Below are 20,934 nucleotides of genomic sequence, written 5' to 3'. Positions count from 1 at the left end.
TGCCTCGGGCATGGATGTGTGTGATGTCCTTAGGTTAGTTAGGTTTAAATAGTTTTAAGTTCTAGGGGACTGATGGCCTGAGATGTTAAGTTCCATAGTGCTCAGAGCCATTTGAACCATTTTTTTGTGACTAGGGCCTTCCGTCTGGTAGACCGTTCGCCGGGTGCAAGTCTTTCGATTTGACGCCACTTCGGAGACTTGCGCGTCGACGGGGATGAAATGATGATGATTAGGACAACATAACACCTACTCCCTGGGAGGAGAAAATTTCAGACCCAGCCGGGAATCGAACCCAGGTCCTTAGGAGTGACAGTCTGTCGCGCCACCACTCAGCTACAGGGGGGCGGATACTGAAGAGGTCATATAATAACAATCAATGCGTAGATTCTTTTTTTACAATAGCTGTACTACAATTACTGCTAACATATCATAAACTCTACATAACAATTTTTCATTCATTGGAGTTATATTTTCCTGTGAATCTAAATACGTACTTTTCTTATTGTGAACATGCTCTGTATACAACACTAGGTGGGTGCACAAGTTCGTAGTGTTTTTTTTGTTTTTTTTATTTTTATTCCGATTAGTATGGGTCTACCTATCGACTGTCAGTTTTTATTTGTGATTTGTGGTTCATTGATGCTATTTGAGTTGAGTTTACATGTTGTCATTTTGTCACTTGGAGATAGTGAGTGGAGCCGTGGACGCTAGAAAATTGAGTGTCTAGTGGAGAAATCGGAACGGTTCCGACGCATTATTCTGTTTGAGTTCAATACAGAGGTGACAGCAGCGGAGGGATCCAGAAACATTTGCGCCATGTATGTGGATAATGCCATTGGACATAGCACAGCAAGAAAACGGTTTCCTCGTCTTGGTTCAAATGGCTCTGAGCACTATGGGACTTAACATCTATGGTCATCAGTCCCCTAGAACTTAGAACTACTTAAACCTAACTAACCTAAGGACACCACATACATCCATGCCCGGAGCAGGATTCGAACCTGCGACCGTAGCAGTCGCGCGGTTCCGGACTGAGCGCCTAGAACCGCTAGACCACCGCGGCTTCCTCGTCTGAAGGAGCATCTTTTCGCGTTAGTGAATCTACGTTCAGGAAGGCCTTCGGCGATTGAAGAAGATCGTTTAAACGCATTAATCCACAACGACCTATGTTAGTGTACTCGGGAAATGGCAAAAATGTGATCTGTGATCATTCCACCATCGTGCGACATTTGCTTGCAATGTGGAAGTCTCAAAAATCGAGTGTGTGGGTGCCGCATGGTCTTAGGCAAAGTCACAAAAATCAACGGGTGGCTTTATGTGCATCTATGCTTGCTCGAGCCGGCCGCGCTGGCCGAGCGGTTCTAGGCGCTTCAGTCCGGAACCGCGCGACTGCTACGGTCGCAGGTTCGAATCCTGCCTCGGGCATGGATGTGTGTGGTGTCCTTAGGTTAGTTAGGTTTAAGTAGTTCTAAGTTCTAGGGGACTGATGACCTCAGATGTTAAGTCCCATAGTGCTCAAAGCCATTTGAACCATTTCGAGTTCGTCGCCTTTGAACCGTGTGATTTCTACACCCGCGGAATCGTAAAGTTACGTATCGTTAGCAGACTGGTGTAAATAGTGCAGGAGAATATATTATTGATAACTAAAGTCTCTGTTATGTGTGCCTGCTGTGCTTATTAAACTTATAGAAAAACGCTGCCAACTTACACACCAACTTGATACAATACACACTAAGAAAGACAATTAGTTAAGGTACTGAACAGGTCATATAATAACAGTTAGAGCGTTAATTCTTGTTTTAAAAAAGTGATACAATAATTATTGCTGACAAATCATAAACTCTGCAATAATAATTTATCATTCATTGGTGTTTTTTTTCTATGAATATATATTTGTATTTTCATTATTGTGAACATGCGTATAAATGAAATACTTTTGTTTAGGTATTTCATCGCTGTTGTAGATCACTGATCGCGAGACAGTGCTACAGGGCACAGGAAGACGTACATTTCTGCGCACCAGTTTTGTTCTTGGCGAATGCTTATTAGGGCGGAAGCAAATAGGAGGAGGTTCAAATCAGCAACTACTTCATTTCTGCACTCATGAAAACCGAGGCGCTACAGATGGCTTGGAAAATTCCCGTGCCGGCCGGTGTGGCCAAGCGGTTCTAGGCGCTACAATCCAGAACCTCGCGACCGCTACGGTCGCAGGTTCGAATCCTGCCTCGGGCATGGATGTGTGTGATGTCCTTAGGTTAGTTAGGTTTAAGCAGTTCTAAGTTCTAGGGGACTGATGACCTCAGAAGTGAAGTCCCATGGTGCTCAGAGCCATTTGAACTACTTAATTTTGAAAATTCCCGTAGTTTGCGATATGCCGGGATGGAAAGTGTATGCAACACTTAAATTCATCGGAATTTGTATGAGAGCTGCTCGTACACTCCACCCCGTCCCCTTTTTAACCACCACCTTAACTTAACTCTAAGAGAAATGAACGCTAAGAGAATTAATGAAACGACCCTGTAAATGAGTAGTAAAAAGGATTGCACACACGCTATAATTTAATGAAGTTATTAGTCAATCTCTATGCCCAATAGTTGTAAAAAATGGGCAAGAAATGAAATTTATCATCAAAGTACTAAATGACAAATTAATTAGCACAAAGAGATTTATTTTATCTAATAAATATATGAATATGCGATTCACTGAACAATTCTTTAATAGAACAAGATCACAAAATAATGTTGTTGAGATTAAGTAGTTGGTAGGTTTGCTTTAAATGGGCACCTACTTTGAAATACTGAATACAGTAATCTATTATGAGTGGCTCAATCAACAAAGATAATGATAAACGCTTACTGTGCGACAGAGTGCTGCGCGGAAATGGGAACTCTGAGAACAATCCACATGCAAAATTGTGGATATTGTAGCGCCAAAACGAGAGCATATGTTGTTGAGGGCGTCAGAAGAATTGCAGGTCCTTATTACGCCGGTGCTGCGAATACTTCACCACCGAGATCTCAGTCATTGTACAGATAGCAAACAGCAGTCGATGGTGCAGCACACTGCTTTCTGATGATCGATGACTGCGGGTAAAACCCGAAGACAAATTCCGGGAAGACTATGAACTTCTGTCCGAATCACCGAGGCAGTGTAACTCGTAAGTCTGCGCAAGAGTAACTCCAGAAGGAAACAGTATCAAAACACCTATCCTCTTTAGTGTTCCAGAGGACACTCTCCATCTCACGCACTGCGCACCTACACAGAAAACTAGTGCTTCGCGACCCTACCATTCTCCAGTGTTTCCAGTCGTGGGGGGACGCGGGCAAATGCTCCAGTTATCTGTGTTCAGTAAACTCCGCAAAATCCCAGCACCATTTTTTGTGCCAATCATGGTCATTGTCGCTAATTCTCCGACGTCACAGTAAGTCTTATTGAGTTGTCCAGTCAACTCGCTGCGTTTCGTGGGACGCGCAAAAGCAGCCGTGGAGACCGCCGCGCCGCCAGAAACGAACAAAATTTTGCCTGGACGCTAGGCGCCGGTGTGTCGGGCGCGCCGTGTCTTCAGACTTCAGATTCTGAGAACCACTAAAAAGGATACCAAAGAGACCCGGCGTCGCCCAAGCGAAACCCAGACGGCAAACGATAGCAAAACGTTTAACGCTGGCTCCAGAGAGCTGCGCTCGCCGTCGCTTACCGGCCAAGAGCCGTAGCAGCTCGGCCGCCTGAGGAGCTGGCACGCGCTATGTCCACTCCCCGTAGTATCTGCAGAGAAGCCGGCCTGGTGCGACTGGACGTTTTCCTGCCACACTCAACGCACACGGCCCTTGTCCAGCCCTAGCTCACGCACATAAGGAGGACAAAAGCGCAAGCAATGTCCCAACATCAGTTGGAATATAACAAACAAAAATCATTGCAGTTTATCATTTATAGCACCGACCTTCGTCGGCCCGCCCCCACTGAGACACATCAATGATGATGATGATGATGATGATGATGATGTTTGGTTTGTGGGGCGCTCAATTGCGCGGTTATCAGCACCCGTACAAATTCCCAACCTTTTCTCAGCCAAATCTCGCCACTGTCATGAATGATGATGAAATGATGAGGACAACACAAACACCCAGTCATCTCGAGACAGGTGAAAATCCCTAACCCCGCTGGGAATCGAACCCTGGACCTCGTGCTCGGGAAGCGAGAACGCAACCGCGAGAGACACATTAATAAAATGATATCAAATCAAATAAGGGAGAGGAGAGAAGCCCCAAAAGGCTTGTAATCTCTCATGACCGGGAAAATTGTCAAGTTTAACCTCGTCCTTATTAAACTGGAGATGCTTCTACTGCTGTAGTTTGTTTTGTGCAAACGAGGTTTCGGTGGGTCCTTCTCTTCAGCTGCTATTTAGTGATTACCCTTTAATTGCCTTGATGAGTCTCAGTCTTCTTAGAAATGACAAGTAATGTTGGATATGACAGTTTTATAAAGTTCTGTACGTGGTAATTTTATACCAAAATGTATCCCTCTTTTTATTGCTTTCTTTCCAATTTCATCTAATTTCTCATTATTTCTGATTCCACAGTGTCCTTTCATCCAAGTCATCTGTATAGTTTGTCTTTTATAGTTATATGGACTGCACTGTTACACAGATGGTGCAGCTATTCTAAGGCTTTCCAGTTTCTTGTTGAGTCTGAATTTAAAACAGTCAGATAATCAGTGACTATCAAAATTTCTGTTTCGAACCATATGTATAGCGTACTTTATTGCTTCGAAGACAGCAACTGATTCCGCAGTAAAAACTGATGTGTTTTCCGGTAATTCATATTTTCTGTATTTTCCCGACTGTTGGCAGTAAACGGCGCAGCCTACATAGACGTTTAAAGTGCGCTTTCATCTATACGTGTAAATGAAGACATAGTCTGGCCATTTATTTAGCATCTCCCATAGGTAGAAGTTTACTTTTTCTTTCATCTTAGTAAAAGAAATAAATAAACCTCTGTTGCTAGCGATTATAGAGACATCAAATGGTTCAAATGGCTCTGAGCACTACGGGACTTAACTTCTAAGGTCATCAGTCCCCTAGAACTTAGAACTACTTAAACCTAACTAACCTAAGGACATCACACACATCCATGCCCGAGGCAGGATTCGAACCTGCGACCGTAGCGGCTGCGCGGTTCCAGGCTGTAGCGCCTTTAACCGCTTGGCCACCACGGCCGGCATAGAGACATCGTTGGAGCGTTTGAGCAGAGGGTAGCCAGTGGGCAGTCTGCGTGTTATGTATACCACAGTATTCGTGGATGTGCTGTAGGAACAATTTTTCTCAGTGTCATGTTAGGCGTCGAAATCTATAGAAAATTAACGAAGGATGTATAATGGAAACAGTTGCAACTATTTGCCGTAATTCAAAATAGAATTTTAACGTGAAAGTTCAAACAATAATAGTAGTAGACTGTTGTGTGTGATGACTTTAATATATAGTATCTGGAACAATAATTACCATTTGCACGTTAATTGTGTTGACACTATCAGATACACCCCTGGATAAGCCATCTTCCTGGCTAACCACCCTAATGAAAGGAAAGAAATTTAAGTTATGAAAAAGCGGCAATGGGTGATGGCCAACATCTCAAATAAGCATGAACGTTAATTTAAAGGCTGTATTGCACTACGACGTGCGGCATTACCACCAAACAGGGTAGTACTGCAGTGTAATACGCGCCTCACATCTCGATGCTTCCGAATCGCTCCTCTTATGTCTTTGTTCCTACACGTTAGGCGGCAGGCACATTGCTAGCAGGAATAAATGTTGCAACAAGTAGCCACCAGCTGAGTGTTTTCCTACTCCAGCTGTGTTTATTATAAGTTCATATATTACCAGCTTCTTCGATATTTGTAACAGCAATGATCAATGTGTTAACCAAACTGAGCGGCTGGGTATCTACCTCAGAAATCAGAAATTACAGTGATGACACCGATCGTAACCAGGGTAACTGGCGACCGGGGAAGCTTCGTCCTTACCTCCCTCCTGTCCCCGCTTCCCACCCTCCCCCGTCTGTCGACAGCTCCCTCCTTTTAAAAAATCCTTATGCGATTATGGAGATGAACAGACTTTACAATGAATTAAAAAGAACACAGTCTGATAATTATTTTTTGAATGATACAATTAAAGACACGGAAGAACAACAGTCCAAAATCGCTTTCATTTAAACAATATGAAAACTCATTTTTCATTGTTTCATTCCCGATCAATGCTAAGCCGTGACAAAACAAAAAATGCAAAATATGCTCTTTAGACTATCGTTGCGGTAGTTCACTTGGCCTAACCAGAGTGGCCCCACCTACAATAATAGTCGAAAACAAGGCACAAGCTTCTCCATACCACAAATAGGTAGGTCTTATGGAACTGTTGCTCAACACAGTTCAATACAATTCTTCTCATGATTTTCTGCCAAATATCTCCGCCCCCTCGCATTGTAGAGACTTCCAGTCCTTCGATTCTTCTTCTTCTTGTTCTTCTTCTACTACGCCTGCTTTTGCTTCGTCCTCTCTTCCCTTTTTCTTTTGCTGTTTCTCATCAATTTTCTCAAAAATGGTTCAAATGTCTCTAAGCACTATGGGACTAAACATCTGAGGTCATCAGTCCCCTGGACTTGAACTACTTAAACCTAACTAACCCGAGGCAGGATTCGAACCTGTGACCGTGGCAGCAGCGCGTTTCCGGTCTGAAGCTCCTGGAATCGCTCGTTCACAGCGGCCGGCTTCACAAAACAGCGCCCTCATGGAAACAGCAGCCAGAGCACTCGCTATACCGTGGTAACGCCACCAGATACCGATTGTAGTAGCGTACACAGACTACACGTAACCATATGATTCAGTGCCCAATGGTACGCAGTTAAAAATTCTCTAACTCTACAAGGCGTATGAGCAACAATTTGAATCTTGAAAGACATGATGGCACCTTAGAATACTAGAATCATGTTGCATACCAGTTCAGAGGGCAATAAGCCAAGAAGTTTCAATCGAGAAAGGCCTCTTTCAAGGTCATTCGCCCGGTGCTCTCAGGTCCATATTATGTGTGACTTTTTCTTTATTTATTTTGGCTATAGGCAATACGCAAGGCAATAACTATAACTATACAGACGTAACAGAGATTTCGAGTTAAAGTAGCCTCACACCATTAGCATAGCATTGTGCTTAATGCAATATATTAGAGAGATTTAGTAAGTCACAGTTAGATAACGTACAAGTCTACTCAGAATAGCCGGCCGAAGTGGCCGTGCGGTTAAAGGCGCTGCAGTCTGGAACCGCAAGACCGCTACGGTCGCAGGTTCGAATCCTGCCTCGGGCATGGATGTGTGTGATGTCCTTAGGTTAGTTAGGTTTAAGTAGTTCTAAGTTCTAGGGGACTAATGACCTCAGCAGTTGAGTCCCATAGTGCTCAGAGCCATTTGAACCATCTACTCAGAATAGTTTCATACCGAGTACCTTATTCAAGGCACTTTGAGCCCTCGCATATATATGTAAGTACTTTTTAAAAGAATATGCATAGGTATAGTAGTTTGAGTCTTCATATACAAAAATATGATTTTAATGTATGTGCACAAAGGTATAAAGCATTATTCAAAAACTGCTTGTGCTGGAGTTTTTGTTCAAAGCATAAATCTGTATGTCTGCTTCATTTAAACATTCCGCTATGAAATTGTGCTCATTTACATCGAATCTGTAGAAACTCTTTGAAATTTATAATCTTTGTCTCGTAATTCGTTAGCCATTGCATCATCAAACAACACACAGCCAAGTTATAGACCAAGAGAAAATCGAAACTACTCTCTCTGGTCAGTAAACAAATCTATAATCACATGACCCGAGCGAGTGCAATTCCTTTCTCTGAATTTTTAAATAACTGGTCGTTGCGATAGGCCTTTGCCCAGAATCTTAGCTGAAACTCTCGGCTGCTCACTTAAAGACTCTTCATGGAGGGGACGACTCAACTTCCCACTCTTGGTGCACAAAAAGTACATTAATAAATGTAAGGTTGTTACTCCTCGAGAACATTATGTCCTCGATCGATAAGTCTTCGCATCAAGGACAGTGACAGGGGGATTCATTCGATTGGCTACTACAAAATTTCGGAACGAAAGCAACCAATGTTACCATACTGGTCGTAGCGCGCCACTTTGTTCCGAGATTCTTGACACTCACGGTTGCCGTGAAGATAAGTAGCCTTCTTGATTGTAGGTTTGATATCATAATGAGGGATTGATGTTACACGGAACTGTCCTTCATTTCTAGGTGGACTATTCCTTTATAGAAAATTCCATGAAATTCTTTTATCCGAAGCGGCTGGTCGTCTAAGTCTTTGTTCCCTGATTCTGTGATGGTGTCCAATATTTCCAAGACGTATCTGTTAGTGTGCTTGTCGAATTATGGAATTTATAACTTCTGTAAAACGTTTTGGGAGTGCATAAATATGAACATAACTGTAAGTATTCCAAAACAAATAGCCTCCCTAATGACCAGTAACTCTGCTGTTTAGATAGAGGTTTCACGTGAAAGTGCAATTACAAGGTGGGATCAACAAGTTTCCTTCTGAGAACGTTGCAGCGGCATAGACGCAACGTAGCGCGAGTCTGATGCGGGTATACAGGGTGGACATTTATAAAACCGACAAACTGCACGGACGGGTTCTTGACTGCAAATGGAGGAAAAAAGTTGCTACGAATATGTGTGCGGGAATGCACCGTTGCCACGGTAGATGGCACGGACGAATGAAAGTGCCTCTGAACACGTGCGATGTCCGTAGCCCACAAATGACGATTACGCAGCCTGATGGTAATAGTTCTGGTAAAAAGGTAGCTACGTCGGTAATAAGGACTGACGACAGAAATCCCACGATTATGATGGCCTGGTGCAAAAACCGTCTACAAAATTTTCCGGTAGAGGGAAATCCACTGCTGATGATCATTGCTCTCATTGCATGAGATAGGGATAGTAGCGGTTGTCATTCAGTTTACACGTAATCTTACTTCGTCTTACACCATGTTGGCGGGACACTCGCCCAGAGATTGGATAAGGATTCGTCTCAATATCCTGTGGAACTGAGTCCTCCAAATCTGGCGCACGCAAAGTCCGCCATCCCCATGCACGACCGTCTGTCTGAAAGGAGCCATGATCATACAAACGCCTAAAATGGCTTGAAATGTTGCGTGATGAGGCTGGTGTCTGCAAGAGTCCTGACAGGGTTGACGATCCCTGTCGGACGAAGATGTGCAGCAGGCAGGGACAGGCTTTTTCTCACAGCAGGATACCGTGTTTTACCAAACGGGTACCTTCAAACTGGAGCGTCGGTGGCATGATTATCTCAATGCTCCCGGCGATTTTTCCTGATTGGCTTACCAATTCTGGACTGTACAGCCTACGATCAAAAGCTTTTTGGTCGTCCTTTACGTTCTATATTAGCATTAGAGGAACCGAACATAGGCCCCGCTGTCTCTTTTATTTTAGAGCCATCTGGTTTCATATAAATACACTGTGGCCAATATATGGGGGTGAGTCAAATGAATATCTTAAATAGGTTTTAAAATATTATTTATTGTGCACAAGTGGTACAAAGCTGTATCACTTTTCAACATAATCTCCCCCACGCTCAATGCAAGTCCTCCAGCGCTTACAAAGTGAATAAATTCATTTAGAAAAAAATTCTTTTGGCACTCCGCGCAAACACTCGTGCACCGGATGGCGTACTTCTCCATCAGAACGGAACGTCTTCCTCCCATTGCGTCTTTGAGTGGTCCAAACATATGGAAATCACTTGGGGCAAGGTCTGATGAGTATGGTGGATGAGGAAGACACTCAAAATGCAGGTCTGCGATTGTTGCAACTGTTGTACGGGCAGTGTGCGGTCTTGCATTGTCATGCTGCAAAAGGACACCTGCTGAGAGCAATCCACGTCGCTTTGATTTGATTGCAGGCCGCAGATGATTTTTTTAGGAGATCTGTGTATGATGCACTGGTGATAGTGTTCCCTCTAGGCATGTAATGCTGCAAAATGACGCCTTTTTGTCCCAAAAGAGTGTCACCATAACCTTCCCTGCTGATGGTTCTGTTCGAAACTTGTTTGGTTTTGATGATGAGGACTGGCGCCATTCCTTGCTCGCTCTCTTTGTTTCCGGTTGGTGGACGTGAAACTAGGTTTCGTCCCCAGTAACGACTCTTGCAAGGAAGCCATCACCTTCTCGTTCAAAGCATCAAGTTATTCACAAGCATCAACACGTCGTTCTCTCATTTCAGGAGTCAGCTGCCGTGGCACCCATCTTGCAGACACTTTGTGAAACTGGAGCACATCATGCACAACGTGGTGTGCTGACCCGTGACTAATCTGTAAACATGCTGCAATGTCATTCAGTGTCACTCGGCGGTTTTCCTTCACTATGGCTTCAACTGCTGCAATGTTCTGTGGAGTCACAACTCGTTGTGCCTCACCTGGACGAGGAGCATCTTCCACTGAAGTCACATCATTTGCGAACTTCCTACTCCATTCGTAGACTTTCTGCTATGACAAACATTCATCACCGTACTGAACCTTCATTCGTCGATTAATTTCAATAGGTTTCACACCTTCACTACGCAGAAACCGAATAACAGAACGCTGTTCTCCCCTGGTGCAAGTCGCATGTGGGACTGCCATCTTTATACTGATACTGCGACGGTATGTATGTATCTGCACTATGCTGACACCTACAGGCCATTCTGCACGCTGTTTGTAGCACGCTTACCGACTTACAGGATAACGGCACGAAATTACGATTTGTTATTACAAATTTCAGGTTTTCGTTTGACTCACCCTCGTAGTTCAATAAATTGCTCTAATTCGTAACTGACGTCCTTTCCGTGACTTGAACGGTGTGGCAAGTACGACAAAGGTGATGTCAAACGGGTATTGAAAGCAAGGTAATTTCTGGTACTGCAGTGTTATTGGTAACAGATTTCACGATTTCCCGAACTTCTTACGAGCAAGAGGAGTTTTCTTCGTGCTTCTCCTGCGAGGTGCTTGTGTTAGCCTCAAGAATTTGGACACTGCCTTTGTGGAGTTTTGGTAAGGTATCAATAAACGACTCAAGAGAAATGCGTCTGACAACCTCTATCTTCATATCTTCAGTGGTGATTCGGAAGCTTGCACTGTATTGTGTGCGACTCCACGAATACTAGATTTGCCTTAAAACCTGTCAGCGCAAAACTTTAAATTTCGAAGCAGCAGTCTTACGTGGATGACATCAAGCTGTGTGCAGCAAATAAAGGATAACGAGAGAGAACGTCAGCCATCCCTGAAACATCTTCGACTGTCATCAATCGAATTCGAATGCAAATCGTTGTACTTTGCACATCAAACTAAGGGAGAAAATGAACAACCTGTAATTATTTATAAGAGTGTAATATAAGTAATTCAAACTTATTCAAATATTTTGCAGTACAGGCTGCGACGCAGGAACGACGACATACGGATGTACGGGTGTGACCGTGGGTCGTACACGGATAGCCAAAGCAATTAAGACGACCGCTCGCGTAAACAGGAAATCTGGCTTCGAGTCCCAGTCCGGCAGAGGTTTTCACTGTCGTCATTCCCTTACACTGGTGATGGTTGTTCGTATTCGCAACTGCGATTACATTTCATGAGTCTAAAATTGCTGTAAACGAGTTAGAGCACCAGACTGGAAATCTCACGTCAGTAGCTACATTTACGACTTGGTGGAAATAATGAAAGCCTGAAAAGAAAATAAAACCTTTCACCTAATGGGGTGAAAGGGGCACTTGCCTATTCGCACAACGAAGAAGTAAATGGCCTTGCAAAGGAGAGAAACTGGTCCTTATGCAGTTTCCTCATTCCTACTTCCTTGTCGTTTCAAGAACAGAAGCATACTGTGGTGTCACCGCCAGACACCACACTTGCTAGGTGGTAGCCTTTAAATCGGCCGCGGTCCGGTAGTATACGTCGGACCCGCGTGATTGCAGACCGAGCGCCGCCACACGGCAGGTCTAGAGAGTCTTCCTAGCACTCGCCCCAGTTGTACAGCCGACTTTGCTAGCGATGGTTCACTGACAAATTACGCTCTCATTTGCCGAGACGATAGTTAGCATAGCCTTCAGCTACGTCATTTGCTACGACCTAGCAAGGCGCCATTTTCAATTGCTATTTATCTTGTGATGCATGTACCGTCAGACCGATGTTCACCAATTATGGATTAAAGTTAAGTATTCCAGAAGCTACGTACTATTTTTGCTACTATAAAGACCTTGTCCTATTCCAGACCTCAAGCCATCCTGCGTGAGCTTAAATGCGTGCCTTTCGGCTACCGGTCATAGTGGAATGGCTGTCTGGCCAGTCCACGACACATACAATTAGTAGTACAAGCCATATCGAACACTGCAGCACGAAAACGGGTTCCCGTGCACCAGACCAAGAAAAACATGGTTCAGTCAGAGGAATCATTGGACGAGACACGTGACATAAATTACTCAAGTAAGATTGGAACATGCGTGTTTTGCTTCACACTCCTATAGGATCGGGGTAACTACTCTCTTACGTGCAGTGAACACACAGAAGACGACTGAGACCCAAACCACGTCAGACTAAAGTTCCTTCACTAAACGTCACAGTCCGTAGTATTGTACTAGACGGAAAGTCATCGAATGAAATAGAACTTATATCTGGCGGTCCTCAGGGAAGCATCATAGGCCCTCTCCTGTTCCTAATCTAGATAAATGATCTACGAGACAATCTGAGAAGTCCCCTTAAATTGCTTGCAGATGATGCTGTTATTTACCGTCTGCTAAAATCACCAGGAGATCAAAACCAACCGCAAAATTATTCAGACAAGATATCTGTATGGTGCGGTAAGAGGAAATTTGCTGTAAATAATTGAAAGTGTTAGGTCATCGACACGAGTACTAGTACTAAAAGGCATTCGTTAAATTTTGGTTGCGCGGTAAATCATACAAATCTAAAAGTTGTCAGTTCAACTAAATACCTAGGGTCTTCATTTACGTAGGTCATCCACACGAGTATCAGTACAAAATGGAATTCGTTAAATTTTGGTTGCGCCATAAATCATACAAATCTAAAAGTTGTCAATCGGGTTTTCATTTACGTAGATGACGATGTGGGGAATGCGAACCAAATATTGTGTTTTGTTAGCACACCGCTGAGAAGAAGCAACAGGTATACTAATGAGACTTCCTACATCACGTTTGCTGCGCGGAGTGGCCGCGCGGTTTGAGGCGCCATGTCACGGATTGCGCGGCTCCTTCCGCGCAGAGGTTCGAGTCGTCTCTTACGCATGGGCATGGGTTGTTCTTAGCATAAGTTAGTTTAAGTGGTGTGTAAGTCTAGGGGCCGACGACCTCAGCAGTTTGGTCCCTCCCCACACTTTTTTTTCCATTACGTTTGTCCGTTCTCTTCTCGAGTACGACTGCACGATATGTGGTCATTACTAGGTGGTGCTGACGGAGGACACCGGAAAAGTTCAGAAAACAGCAGTTCGTTTTGTATTATCGTGAAAAAGGAGAGATTGTCACGGATATGATACGTGAATTTTAGTGACAATCATTAAAAAAGGCGTTTTTCGTTGCAGTGAGATCATTTGACGAAATTTAAATCGCCATCTTTCTGCTCCAAATGCGAAAATATTTTGTTGAAGCTCACCTACGCAAGGAGAAATAATCATGAAATAAAATGAGTGACCTCACAGGTCGCAGGGGAAGATTTAAGAGTTCACTTTTCCCGCACTCTTTTCGAGACTGGAAAGATAGAGAAATAGTCTGAAGTTGGTGTGATGAACACTCAGTCAGATGTTCAAGTATTAATTGTAGAGTAATCTTGTAGATGTAAATCAACTGCCGCACCACTTCGCTTATCTGAAAATATCCACGGTAATATAGTTTTCTTGAGTTGTAGCTCGACCTGTCGGATTCTACTTAAGATGCTTTGTCACCATGCCAGCATTGACCGAGTAAGTGAGATACAACTTCCGTACCTCTCACATATGGCTGTTGTACTGCAGTTCACGTATATAGGTTTTCGAACTTTCTTGCCTCTACGTTCCATTTTATTGGCGAGGAAGATGTCTCTTTCGCCTAAATGTTCAACACAATACGGGACAGTGCACAATATAAGTGAAAGTATTATCCTTCCATTTCTCTCTAGTAATCGAGAGACTAAGGTCTACCCGCCAGGTTAGCCAAGAGCGCTAATGCGCTGCTTTCTGGACTCGGGTAGACGCGCCGGCCCCAGATCGAATCCACCTGGCGGATTTACGGAGATGGATGTGGTTTTTAGACGGTTTTCCCCATCCCACTAGGTGAATACCGGGCTGGTCCCCATGTCCCGTCCCCAGTTACACGACTCGCAGACATTTGCCAACGATCGCACTAATTCATCGCTTACACTAGACACAGACAGCTGTGGTACACTAATTTCGTCCCGGGGGGTACAGGATAGCGACAGGAAGGGCATCCGGTCACCCTCCGACACTAACATCGACAAATCCATAGAAACAAGGCCGACCCCGCGTTGAAGTGGGACAAAGGCCCACGAAGATGTGATGAATCAGGAGACTAAGGTCTGAGTTCAGAGAAATGGTAATACAGTATCTGTACCAGCTAGAAGCGATCTTTGCAATCAATATTTTAACTCTAATATCGTTTACAAACTGCGATTATCTTTCAGTTGAAGATGATATCCTACAGTTTTTATTGCTGTATGTAAAATATTTTAAAATGGGTACAATAATGTAAGTAGGCTGTTTAGGTTTTTATATTGGTAACGCCACGTAGCGCTCTGTACGAAAATCACTGGCTGTGCTGTGCGCAGTCTGTGGCTGGTTTGCATTGTTGTTCGCTATTGTAGTGTTGGGCAGTTGGATGTTAACAAAAAATGGTTCAAGTGGCTCTGAGCACTATGGGACTTAACATCTATGGTCATCAGTCCCCTAGAACTTAGAACTACTTAAACCTAACTAACCTAAGGACATCACACAACACCCAGTCGTCACGAGGCAGAGAAAATCCCTGAACCCGGGCGCGGGAAGCGAGAACGCTACCGCACGACTACGAGCTGCGGACTTGGATGTTAACAGTGCCTAGCGTTGCACAGTTGGAGGTGAGCCGCCAGCAGTGGTGGATGTGGGGAGAGAGATGGCGGAGTTTTGAGAGCGGATGATCTGGACGTGTGTCCATCAGAGACAGTACATTTGTAAGACTGGATGTCATGAACTGCTATATATATTATGACCTTTGAACACTATTGAGGTAAATACATTGTTTGTTCTTACCAAAATCTTTCATTTGCTAAGTATGCCTATCAGTAGTTAGTGCCTTCAGTAGTTAGAATCTTTTATTTAGCTGGCAGTATTGGCGCTCACTGTATTGCAGTAGTTCGAGTAAGGAAGATTTTTGTGAGGTAAGTGATTCATGAAAGGTATAGGTTATTGTTAGTCAGGGCCGTTCTTTTGTAGAGATTATTGAAAGTCAGATTGCGTTGCGCTAAAAATATTGTGTGTCAGTTTAGTGTTGATCAGAATAAGTAAAGAGAGTAACGTCTGAGTACGTTCAGTTATGCTCAGCTGTTTGAAGATCAAATAATGTAAGAGGTTTATCAGCACAGCCACTCATAAATTTTTCTAAGGGGACGTTTCAGTAATTACACAAAGAAGCTGACACTATTTATTAGTTCCCATTCCGATAACTTCTAAGCTCTTTGAATTATCAGACTTGTAAATTAATACATAATTTCGTTAGGCTTTCCTAAGAGAATATGTAATGATACTTTAAGTTTATACTTAATGCCCAGTTGCTTGTTTGATTTGAATATGTTATGTAAAAGCTTAATTTTGAATGAAACGCTGTTCATCGTCTTCATATTCACGATTACAGTGTGTAGACATTCATTTTAAAAATTTCACTTTGTCCACGCCCTGCATATAAAGTAATTACAATTTATACGCAGTTCGCAGAACATTCAAGGAGTAAAATCCAGATGTTAAAATGGGTAACACTGATGAACACGTAGCTGAATGAAAGCTCGTTAATCCACCATAGCTCTGTCTATTGCCATGCTTGCAGAATATCACTGCAAGTTTCGCAACATTTTTAGTTGCATCTTCTGGTGCATCTATTGATGTTACATGTAGTTACTATAGTTTACGACTGACCGGGTTGTAATGGCGATGCCGACTCGCAGTATCCTCAGCAACTGTGAAAATTAAAACATGCGTCCACCTCTGGTGTGTGTCTTATCGACACACTGGTCGGCATCGACCATTACACCCGATCAGTTGTAAACTATGGTAACTACATGTACCATCACACCCGATCAGTTGTAATCTACAATGGCTACGTGTAACATCAGTAGATGCTCCAGAAGATACTACTCAAAAGGTTGCGAAACCGGTATGGCAGTCTACAAGAGCTTTAATACACACAGTGAAGTGGAGTAACGAGCTCTCAATCAGCTTTATGTTCATCACTTTAGCCGATTTTAACATCTGGATTTTACTGCTTGAAAGTTCTGTAAACTGTGTATAAGTATTTTACCTGGGTGGTTGCCCTTGGTTTGGAATTATCTGCAACTACAATTTCATTTTGCCCGGTCAAATGTAGGCGGAGATGCTAACGAACGCTCTACAAGGGACACAAAATGCTGTTGCCGGCAACACTAAGGGACGTGACATACCCTACCCCACCTAGGCACTTGGCTCAATAACATACTCTAGGTGTGAGCTATGCTCCCCTTGCCCTCTGCTCTGCTCACTGATCACTGACAGCAGAGGAACAGTGTGCTGCTCGTAAAGTCATTTCCTCTTTTCCCGCAACACCACATGACTACTGACAAGCTTACCACTGGTAACTTAGTCACACTGGCCACGATGTCCAATGGCCGCATTAAAGATTTAAAACATTTGTGGAATAAAGATAATGCTTCAGTTTTTGAACTCCTTAAGGCGAGTCAGCCAAAATATTCATAATTTTAGACATAGAACCTATGGAATTACAGTGACTGATTATCAAAGAGAATAGAAGCTTTCGAAATGTGGTGCTACAGAAGAATGCTGAAGATTATATGGGTAGATCCCATAACTAATGAGGAGGTATTGAATAGAATTAAGGAGAAGAAGAGTTTGTGGCACAACTTGACTAAAAGAAGGGATCAGTTGGTAGGGCATATTCTGAGGCATCAAGGGATCACCAATTTAGTACTGGAGGGCAGCGTGGAGGGTAAAAATCGTAGAGGGAGACCAAGTGATGAATACACTAAACAGATTCAGAAGGATGTAGGTAGCAGTAGGTACTGGGAGATGAAGAACCTTGCACAGGATAGAGTAGCATGGAGAGCTGCATCAAACCAGTCTCTGGACTGAAGACCACAACAACAGCAACAACTTTTAAAATAGTCCAAGTCGCCTAGAATAAAAAAGGAAAGCGAATTGTACTGTCAATATTAGTTTCAGAAATATATGTGCCAGCTTGATTTACCGTGTAAGTGCTGTCTGGAGAATCCTCCTCAGATTAGTTAAAGATGTTTCCGTCACCATGCTTGCCCAGCAGTGCGGATTTGAATGCAGCCACATTTCACACAGCTTTATTCGGCGTTCTCCCTGATTCTTGCCGCCGATATTACTTTAGAACTAATTTATTTCTTCAGTTACACATGATCATGGGAGTCCGCACACATCTATGCAAGGGGGGCGGGGGCGAGGGGAAGATTCTAAAACTGCCATATTTTATGTAAATGAGTTGGTAAGTATGGAGATGTGTTATTCCACAAAAAGTAAATTTTGTAGGCGAAACAAAAAACTTATTATTTCAGGGAAAACCGATGGTTACCCACTCACCTCTAGAAGTTTACGAGAATTCTGTAATAAATAGAAAGTACTCTGCGCTCCAAACTCAACATCCGCTCACCTTCCAGACGCTTACGCACATGGCTCGTATTATATAACTCCTAGTCGGCTAGGTAACCCTGTTAGAATCTATAGTTGAATATCCAACCACAAGTGGCGTGATCTGCCTATTTTTTATTCAAGTCTACGAAATATTTGATACTCCCTCCTTAAAATACGCTGACGATGATTTCAAACCTACTTACCTCTAGACCATGAATATTTTACTAGCCATGATTCAGTTTTTTTTTTCTTATTTCTCCCCGGTTCTTATTTCGTTCTATATATTTCAAGCACCAATGATAATGGCAAATATCGTAGACGACAATGAGTCAGAAAAGTACATAAATTTGTATGATGTACTCTATTGGCCACCACGCCACTTCACTGCACTTTCTAACGGCTGTAGAGGAGGAGGCGTAAGCTACTGACAGAGATTAAATTTTAGTGCGAGACGTTCTTTATAAAATGCACAGAAAGAGCAGGTCTAAGATACGTATTTCGAGTGGCGCACAGCCCCCAGTGAAGGTCTTAGTCTTCTGTTTATATATCTTTCGTAAATCCGAGTACGTCAGTGTACCCCGAACGTAATAAGTTGTCCAAATTCTAGAAGTAGTACATTTAAGCGTAAAAGTTGTAGACTAAACCCATACAGTGTGTCACCTATTGGCTCAGAATCACGTTGCGCATCAGAGGGTCTCTATTCAGTAAATGTAAGTACTTTATTCTGTCTGTAGTTTGCTTAAGTTTGTCTTTAACATTGAAATGGTGATTCAAAAGAGTGCACAAAAAACCTCATAAAACCTTAGTTAAACTACTGTATAGTTGAAACTTCCTGGCAGATTAAAACTGTGTGCCCAACCGAGCCTCGAACTCGGGACCTTTGCCTTTCGCGGGCAAGTGCTCTACCAACTGAGCTACCGAAGCACGACTCATGCCCGGTACTCACAGCTGTACTTCTGCGAGTACCTCGTCTCCTACCTTGTTTGGAAGGTGGGAGACGAGGTACTGGCATAAGTAAATCTGTGAGTACCGGGCGTGAGTCGTGCTTCGGTAGCTCAGTTGGTAGAGCACTTGCCCGCGAAAGGCAAAGGTCCCGAGTTCGATTCTCGGTCGGGCACACAGTTTTAATCTGCCAGGAAGTTTCATATCAGCGCACACTCCGCTGCAGAGTGAATATCTCATTCTGGATACTGTATAGTTGTTAGTGGGGACGTGGAAAACACTGCAATTGCTTGCAGAATATATTCGAATATGAACATGTTTGAAATTGTAGAGCATTTTGACTAAGAACGTAAAATAAACCATTAAAAATATAACATAGAATAACAAATAAGAAATTCATGACGAACAGAATCAGTATATAAAAAATACTTAAAAAGTGTCGATGCTGATACTTCCCGGCTTGTCTTGACACACAGTCTTCGTCCTACTTTATAGATTGATAGATATCTCATTACAGACAGGTTGACGAAAAATCGAAAATGTATTGCGCATGCAACCGTAATCATTACCAGCATTAACGAATCGGCTCTGTTCCGCAACAGAATGTGACTTTCATTATTCAAAAATATCAAGTATGCAATGTTCGTAATACAAGAGGAAAATCAGGTCCCTAAGTGCTACGTACTTTGCACTACGTTCTTTAGGCAAATCTGTAAGACATAGAGTGAAATCATCAGCGTATAACACAGCATCACTTTCCTAAGAGTTGCAGGAACACAAAGGCACCGAGGAAACAAATTGCACTGAGAATTTGCAGCTTCCTTTTTTTTATTTCCTTCTCTCTACTTCAGGGAAACATTTGGCATCTATGAAGAAACATGGAGATTGGCAGTAGCGGCGAGTTTGGCTCATCACTCCATGTGAATAAACCTAAATTACATCCAGGTCATTCACCCTTCCGTTAAAACACGGTTTGTTCTTTATTCACCAAAGCACATAGTCACTTCACTCCACTACCCATGCAAAACAGTTGAAATTTCACAATTGACTTCTTGGCGGGGAGGAAGCTCGCAAATGTTATATAACACCCACCGACACCTACATCGATTGGTATTTTCTAGTACAGCGCAACGCACATCGGAGTATCAGAGGAAGTGGTTTGCAATTGCCACCTGAATTGGACACTTGCAAAACTCAGGCGATATTCACGAACCGACATATATGAGTAGCGTTTGCAATGCGTTTATGTAAGTCATCAACTTCCATTGTTACGTAACGCGGGCTCACAAACAGAGCTCGATCGCAACACCCGAAAAGATATCCAGCTCCGGAAGGCGGAGTATAGATCGCGTAAGTGTGTAAGCGAACAGAGAGGCTTTTGCGAGCGGCGTACCTGTTTCAAAGTGACAATTGCAGGACGTCGTGCACACACGGCAGCTGCCTGGACGGTGTGGCACTGGTTCCAGCGCTGGAAGCCGCAACGGCACCTCGCGCATGCAGCGGCCACGATGCCAGCGCCGCCAACAGGACCTGCCGGCAACTTCACGTAGCGCTGCAGCGTCGCGTCCGCACAACGAGGCCTCAAGGACAGGTCGGTCGCGGTATCCGTGGCTACTATAGGCATACACGTACAGCCAGTGAGTGGCACGTATCTTCCTTCTGTTTCAGATTTATTGTCGCACATAATTTGTTTATATATATATATATATATATATATATATAATTTGTTTTTAATTGAGCAACGTTCATATATATATATATATATATATATATATACACCGGGTGATCAAAAAGTCAGTATAAATTTGAAAGCTTAATAAACCACGGAATAATGTAGATAGAGAGGTAAAAATTGACACACATGCTTGGAATAACATGGGGTTTTATTAGAACCAAAAAAAAAAAGTTCACAAAATGTCCGACAGATGGCGCTGGACAGCAAAACGTCAGTGACTACGCATGACAATCGTGTATAAAAGGAACTGTATTGAGAGAGAGAATCCCCTTCCTTCCAACTATAACCCGGCCTTGTTCCCCGCCCCCCCTCCCCAGGGCCCCC

At 43.3% G+C, this 20,934-nt stretch overlaps 1 protein-coding gene across 1 annotated transcript in view; it reads right to left on the bottom strand.

The window, feature by feature from the left end:
- The window catches only part of LOC124599816 (protein scarlet-like), a 327,851-nt gene extending 307,481 nt beyond the window's left edge, over positions 1-20,370 (bottom strand). The window contains exon 1 of the mRNA XM_047136109.1: positions 20,269-20,370. The gene's annotated coding sequence lies outside the window, so the exon portion shown is untranslated. The remainder of the gene's footprint in view (positions 1-20,268) is intronic.
- Between the last annotated feature and the right edge of the window lie 564 nt (positions 20,371-20,934).

This window comes from Schistocerca americana, chromosome 1 (assembly GCF_021461395.2).
Source record: "Schistocerca americana isolate TAMUIC-IGC-003095 chromosome 1, iqSchAmer2.1, whole genome shotgun sequence".
NCBI classification, from domain to species: Eukaryota; Metazoa; Arthropoda; class Insecta; order Orthoptera; family Acrididae; genus Schistocerca; species Schistocerca americana.
Note: the sequence above shows the minus strand (reverse complement) of the source record. Positions and strands in the feature narration are given on the sequence as shown.